This window comes from Cherax quadricarinatus, chromosome 23, assembly GCF_038502225.1.
Source record: "Cherax quadricarinatus isolate ZL_2023a chromosome 23, ASM3850222v1, whole genome shotgun sequence".
In the NCBI taxonomy this organism is placed as follows: domain Eukaryota; kingdom Metazoa; phylum Arthropoda; class Malacostraca; order Decapoda; family Parastacidae; genus Cherax; species Cherax quadricarinatus.
Window position 1 is genome coordinate 935,623 of NC_091314.1, and position 5,999 is coordinate 941,621.

Here is a 5,999-nt window from a genome sequence, read left to right on the forward strand (position 1 = left end):
AGCTAGGCTTGTATACCTTGTACATGTACTTGTAGAAATAAAGATTATTATCTCTTTGTGTACTGAGTTATTTTTCAATGTACTTGTTGCGGTCTTGAGTTATGACTGGGGTGTGTTACACACACTATTATGCCTCTGGTATTTCAGTGTCCAGGTGTGTACATTATGATGCATCTTTCTCGCCTCTGTTCCATGAAGTTCAGTTTGAGGAATTTTAGACACTCTCGGTAATTTAGGCGTTTGAACTGGTACCAGCCGTGAATTCCATTCTATATCTACCAGTCTGCTCACCTTAAATGTAGCAGTCAAGAGTATATATAGCTTTATGGCAGTCTAGGAGAGTGTAAGTGGCTGAGTGAAGACAATTCTGGGGTCGCCCAGTAGGCTGAATAATGTCTTAACTTTAGCTACCTATGCTGCAGGTTATATAAAAAAAGTCGTATTTAGTATAATAATATCAAGAGATTGTGTGGCAGGACACAAGTGTTGTGAGTTTATCAAGATTCACTATCAAGGCTGGAGACGTGAAGTAGAGACAGCACACTTGGTGCGACTACAGCCGGGTGTAGGACACAGCAGACAGCAGGCAGCTTAGAAAAGGCTAGAAATCAAAGATGAGGGCAGAGGAGAGTGTCACAGCGTTCAGGATAACCGCATCACAAGCAGACTAAAGGTTTAATAAGGTACCAGAACGAGTGGATACACGTTAAGAGTTAATCACGTGCAGTAAATTAGTTATGAGCATATTTATAAAGATGTGTGTTCGTGTGATGGTTGTGAAGGTGTAGCAGTGTCTACGTAGTGGAGGAGGACTCTGCAGATGAAGGATTTTAGAAAGAGGTTGAAAGCTGGATCTAGAGCTCATATTGGTGAGTTGACCAATAAGCTGGATATAAGTGAGGCTGGGCAGTAGTGGGGGTGAGTGAGGCTAGGCAGCAGTAGTGGTGTGAGGGAGGCTGGGTAGCAGTGGGGGTGAGTGAGGCTAGGCAGCAGTAGTGGTGTGAGGGAGGCTGGGTAGCAGTGGGGGTGAGTGAGGCTAGGCAGCAGTAGTGGTGTGAGGGAGGCTGGGAAGCAGTGGGGGGTGAGTGAGGCTAGGCAGCAGTAGTGGTATGAGGGAGGCTGGGTAGCAGTGGGGGTGAGTGAGGCTGGGCAGCAGTAGTGATGTAAGTGAGGCTGGGCAGCAGTGGGGGTGAGTGAGGCTAGGCAGCAGTAGTGGTGTGAGGGAGGCTGGGCAGCAGTAGTGGTGTGAGTGAGGCTGGGCAGCAGTAGTGATGTAAGTGAGGCTGGGCAGTAGTGGGGGTGAGTGAGGCTAGGCAGCAATAGTGGTGTGAGGGAGGCTGGGCAGCAGTAGTGGTGAGTGAGGCTAGGCAGCAGTAGTGGTGTGAGGGAGGCTGGGTAGCAGTGGGGGTGAGTGAGGCTAGGCAGCAGTAGTGGTGTGAGGGAGGCTGGGTAGCAGTGGGGGTGAGTGAGGCTAGGCAGCAGTAGTGGTGTGAGGGAGGCTGGGCAGCAGTGGGGGTGAGTGAGGCTAGGCAGCAATAGTGGTGTGAGGGAGGCTGGGCAGCAGTAGTGGTGTGAGGGAGGCTGGGCAGCAGTAGTGGTGTGAGTGAGGCTGGGCAGCAGTGGGGGTGAGTGAGGCTAGGCAGCAGTAGTGGTGTGAGGGAGGCTGGGCAGCAGTGGGGGTGAGTGAGGCTAGGCAGCAGTAGTGGTGTGAGGGAGGCTGGGTAGCAGTGGGGGTGAGTGAGGCTAGGCAGCAGTAGTGGTGTGAGGGAGGCTGGGCAGCAGTAGTGGTGTGAGGGAGGCTGGGCAGCAGTAGTGGTGTGAGTGAGGCTGGGCAGCAGTAGTAGTGTGAGTGAGGGTGGGCAGTAGTGGGGGTATGAGTGAGGCTGGGCAGCAGTAGTGGTATTCAGGTGTTAAGTGAGTGTTCTTCAACGTGCCACTCACGGTACATTAGTTTCAGGAGTCTTCCCGTAACTGCTTCACCTCGCGACATTGAATATTGATTCTCCTTGATTCGCAGCAAGGTACGGCAGTGCCAGGCACGCACTGCCTCCACACCATCACCACTTCACGGTCACTCACCCTGACATACACACCAACATGCACACCTATGCACGCGCCAACACACGCACACACAGTGGGACATGACAAGTGTCACCGTGGATTCTATGAGAGAAAGCAGAGCTGCTGTCAGAACTGCTAGCTAAAATCAACACGTCAGTTGATATGGGGTAATTGCCAGATATCTGGAAGACATTGAAATGATTTATCAGACTGGGACGGTGTAACAAGTGGGGTTCTACAAGGATCGGTACTGGGGCCAGTACTGTATTTGGTACATGTGAAAGACATCCCAGAAAATGTAACCTTCGCAGACGATATAAAATTAATGAATATATTTAATGGAGCGCTAAACCCATGCAGATCGTTCAGCACCAGAATGAAACTCACATCTGACACAGTTTGCAATGAGATTTTGCTGAAAGTTAAGGTACATAAGCTATGAAAAGAAGCTATTGGAGCTAAACACAATGACCAAGGTGCCACGTAACGCACGGAATACTGAGAGATTGACAGGGCGAGTCTGTTTGAGAGGCAGAAATCAGGTACACGAGGGCACAACTGGAAGTTAAGAGCACAGATGAGTCACAGGGATGTTAGGAAATACTTCTTTAACTTTAGAGTCGCCAGAAAGTGGCCCGGCCTAGAGAGCGAAGTGGTAGAGGGCTCGTGTAGTCAGGAGAGGGGAAACCAGTAGTGGACAGTGGAGAGGCGGGGCCAGGAGCTGAGACTCGACTTTTGCAACCACAAATAGGCGAGTACACTAACACAACACGAACAGGCGACCATTCAAGTGCTGTGTAAATACAATGGTAAGCAGCAGGACTGAGATGTGTACACTTGACGTATTTGAGCAGGTGGGATTCTCTCTCTCTCTCTCTCTCTCTCTCTCTCTCTCTCTCTCTATCTCTCTCTCTCTCTCTCTCTCTCTCTCTCTCTCTCTCTCTCTCTCTCGTTCTCTCTCCTCTCTTTCTCCACATCTGCGTCTCTTGCGCCTACATGCCCCGCGTGTTGTGGCAGACATGCATGCTAGAGTCCAGCACCACCCCACAATTACGCCGTGTGCCACATTAAATAGACATGTTTATGTTCAGACAATACACATATACACGCCCACATCATGCGCTGTAAATCATATATTCGATACCTGATGGACCAAGACTCAATATCTTCGCTCTCGACAATAGTTTCCGAATTTTTAATGAACATTTAATCTTGGCTCTCATGCGAACACGGACCCCCCGGAGTTCCAGGAACCTGGAACTATCTGGCGCCAGCTACAAGACTCTTGGCTTGAACGCAGTTGTGGCTCTTTCAGAGACTGGCTGCTGGAATGGTCTATGCTGACTTCTGGAACATGTCTTGTGATTTTTTCCAGAATGTGGCTGCTGGAATGGTCCATGCTGACCTCTGGAACATGTCTTGTGGTTTTCCAGAATGTGGCTGCTGGAATGGTCCATGCTGGCCTCTGGAACATGTGACTCTTCCATAATCTGGCTGCTGGAATCGCCTATGTTGACTTCTGGAACATGTCATGCGGCTTTTCCAGAGTCTGGCTGCTGAAACTGTGTATGTTAATCTCTTGAACATGTCTTATAGTTAAACTCTGGAAGATGTTGACCTGCAGAACGTGTTTTGTGGCTTTTCCAGAGTCTGGCTACTGAAATTTATGTTGACTTACAGAACATGTCATGGGTCTATTCCAGAATCTGGCTGCTGGAATGGTCTGATATTTCTCTCTCGATCGTGTGTAATTCTAATACTTTAAGAGAAGAGCACTGCAGTAAAATAACTGATCCATGCTAGGCAGGTCTCTCTCATGCAATCATTCCTACGCGTGTATCTAACTTATATTTAAAGCTGAATAAAGAATTTGCTTCAATAAATCTACTTGGTAGTTCTTCACTTCTCCACAATTTTGCTGACAGACCAGCGCTTTCCATTAACCTTTCTAAATCTTAATTTTTCCTGTGTGAATCCATTGTAGCATCTTATTTCTTCGTTTCTTCTTTACGTTTATATACTTTACCATATCTTCCATAGTTTTATTCGACTCTAGATTACATAAGTTCAGTGCTCTTGATCTGCGTTTGTAGGGACCAATCCTAGTACAGGATATTAACTTTATTATCCTTCTCTGTATGTTTTCCAGCGCATTTGGGTCCAGTCTGTAAAATGGAGACCAGAACTACACTACACAATTGAAATAAGGGCTTACCAATGACAGTTGTAGTATTACCTTGGATTTTTTTTTTTTGGGGGGGGGCTTTTTTTATGTGAAGCCAGATTTTAAATAAACCTTATTGTGAACACCCACGCATTGCTGCCTTGGCTTAAGATTTCTGTTAACCAGAACTATTTACATTGTTTTCACATCTGATTTGATTATTTTCTGTATTATGAAACCAATAACGTTATCGTTACCAAAGGTAGAGTTTGTTATACCTCGTGGAGGATGTGACAAAGTTTACGTGGAAGAAACAGGCACGTAATTGGACACGAGAATCGATGAACAAATAAACGTTCATAATTTATGTTGTCAACAATGGTTGTGTCATGCACTGGAACAGCCACAACCACCTGATGAAATGGAACGAAACAAGGATTATCTTAAAAGACTGAAAGGTCACTAAGACAGGGCCGTCAGGTTAAATTTTAAATACCCTGCATCTCTCTCTCTCTCTCTCTCTCCGTCTCTCTCTCTCTCTCTCTCTCTCTCTCTCTCTCTCTCTCTCTCTCTCTCTCTCTCTCTCTCTCTCTCTCTCTGTTGTATATGCCCTTGTTTTATTAAAGACTTTCCTATAAGCTACATGTATGTCATTTTAAAGACTTGTGGATATTACCTATAATTTACGTTTTACACACACACTATGTTAAGGGTATTACTGTTGTTGAGAGTAAGACACAAGTGCAACATCTGGGTATCTTTATTGTAGACGTTTCGCCATCCAGTGGCTTTATCAATACAAATTCTAGGACATAACTTGAAGAAAGTTGAACTATGTACAGAAAATGAGGTAATCAGTCCCTCAACCTAGGAGTAGGTGCGAACAGCACCATAGTCGTGGACTTGTCGGTATTATATACCATTTCGTACACATTACTGTTGTTATTTTCTGTGTATTAGATGTTTACGTGTGTTAACACAGGTGTATCTGTCACTTTTTTCAACTACAGCTTCGAAATTCTTCATATCATCTTAAAGTTCTCTTCTTGTGCCTTCAGGATTTATTTGCAAGTCTTGTAAGATATACCAGGATAGCAGACCTAGGATGCTTATTCAAACCATATATACCTGAAGAACAAAAAAGTAAAATAGGAGTTTACAACGACGTTTCGGTCCCATTTGGGACCGAAACGTCGTCGTAAGCTCCTCTCTCCTATGTGCAGGTTATCTATGCATATATACCAGTTCCTGATAGGTTGTACAGTTGTGCAGACACGCTTCATGGGTAGTATTGTACTGCATGTTAACAATGTTAACAATGTTAACAATATTAACAATGTACAATGATCCACTAGTCACGATTTAAATCTTGATGATATTGAGTGAATTTCCAACGACTGGTCGCCAGATATGGACAACAATATGTGAGAATATACAGTCATCTCTTCACCCTCCTGGAAATGCTATTCTTCACTATTTTATTAATAATACAATTTTAACTATAGTTTAAATGTACCGCTGACTAATACCAAGTAATTATCTGTAGTATTTTTGCTAATGTTAGTTTTGGTTGTGGTTTGCGTGAGGGAGTGCATGGGGTGGTGCTGTGCGTGAGGTGGTGCTGTGCGTGAGGTGGTGCTGTGCGTGATGTGGTGCTGTGCGTGAGGTGGTGCTGTGCGTGAGGTGGTGCTGTGCGTGAGGTCCACCAGGGAGAATGGCAGTGTACAGCAGTGCGTGGAAGTATTTTGTTAGGGAGGGATGAATGATTGACAGT

At 45.6% G+C, this 5,999-nt stretch overlaps 1 protein-coding gene across 1 annotated transcript in view; it reads left to right on the forward strand.

The window, feature by feature from the left end:
• The first annotated feature begins 531 nt into the window (after positions 1-531).
• The window catches only part of LOC128685601 (fibroblast growth factor receptor-like 1), a 77,707-nt gene continuing 72,239 nt past the window's right edge, over positions 532-5,999 (forward strand). Inside the window, exon 1 of the mRNA XM_070087737.1 lies at positions 532-683. The gene's annotated coding sequence lies outside the window, so the exon portion shown is untranslated. The remainder of the gene's footprint in view (positions 684-5,999) is intronic.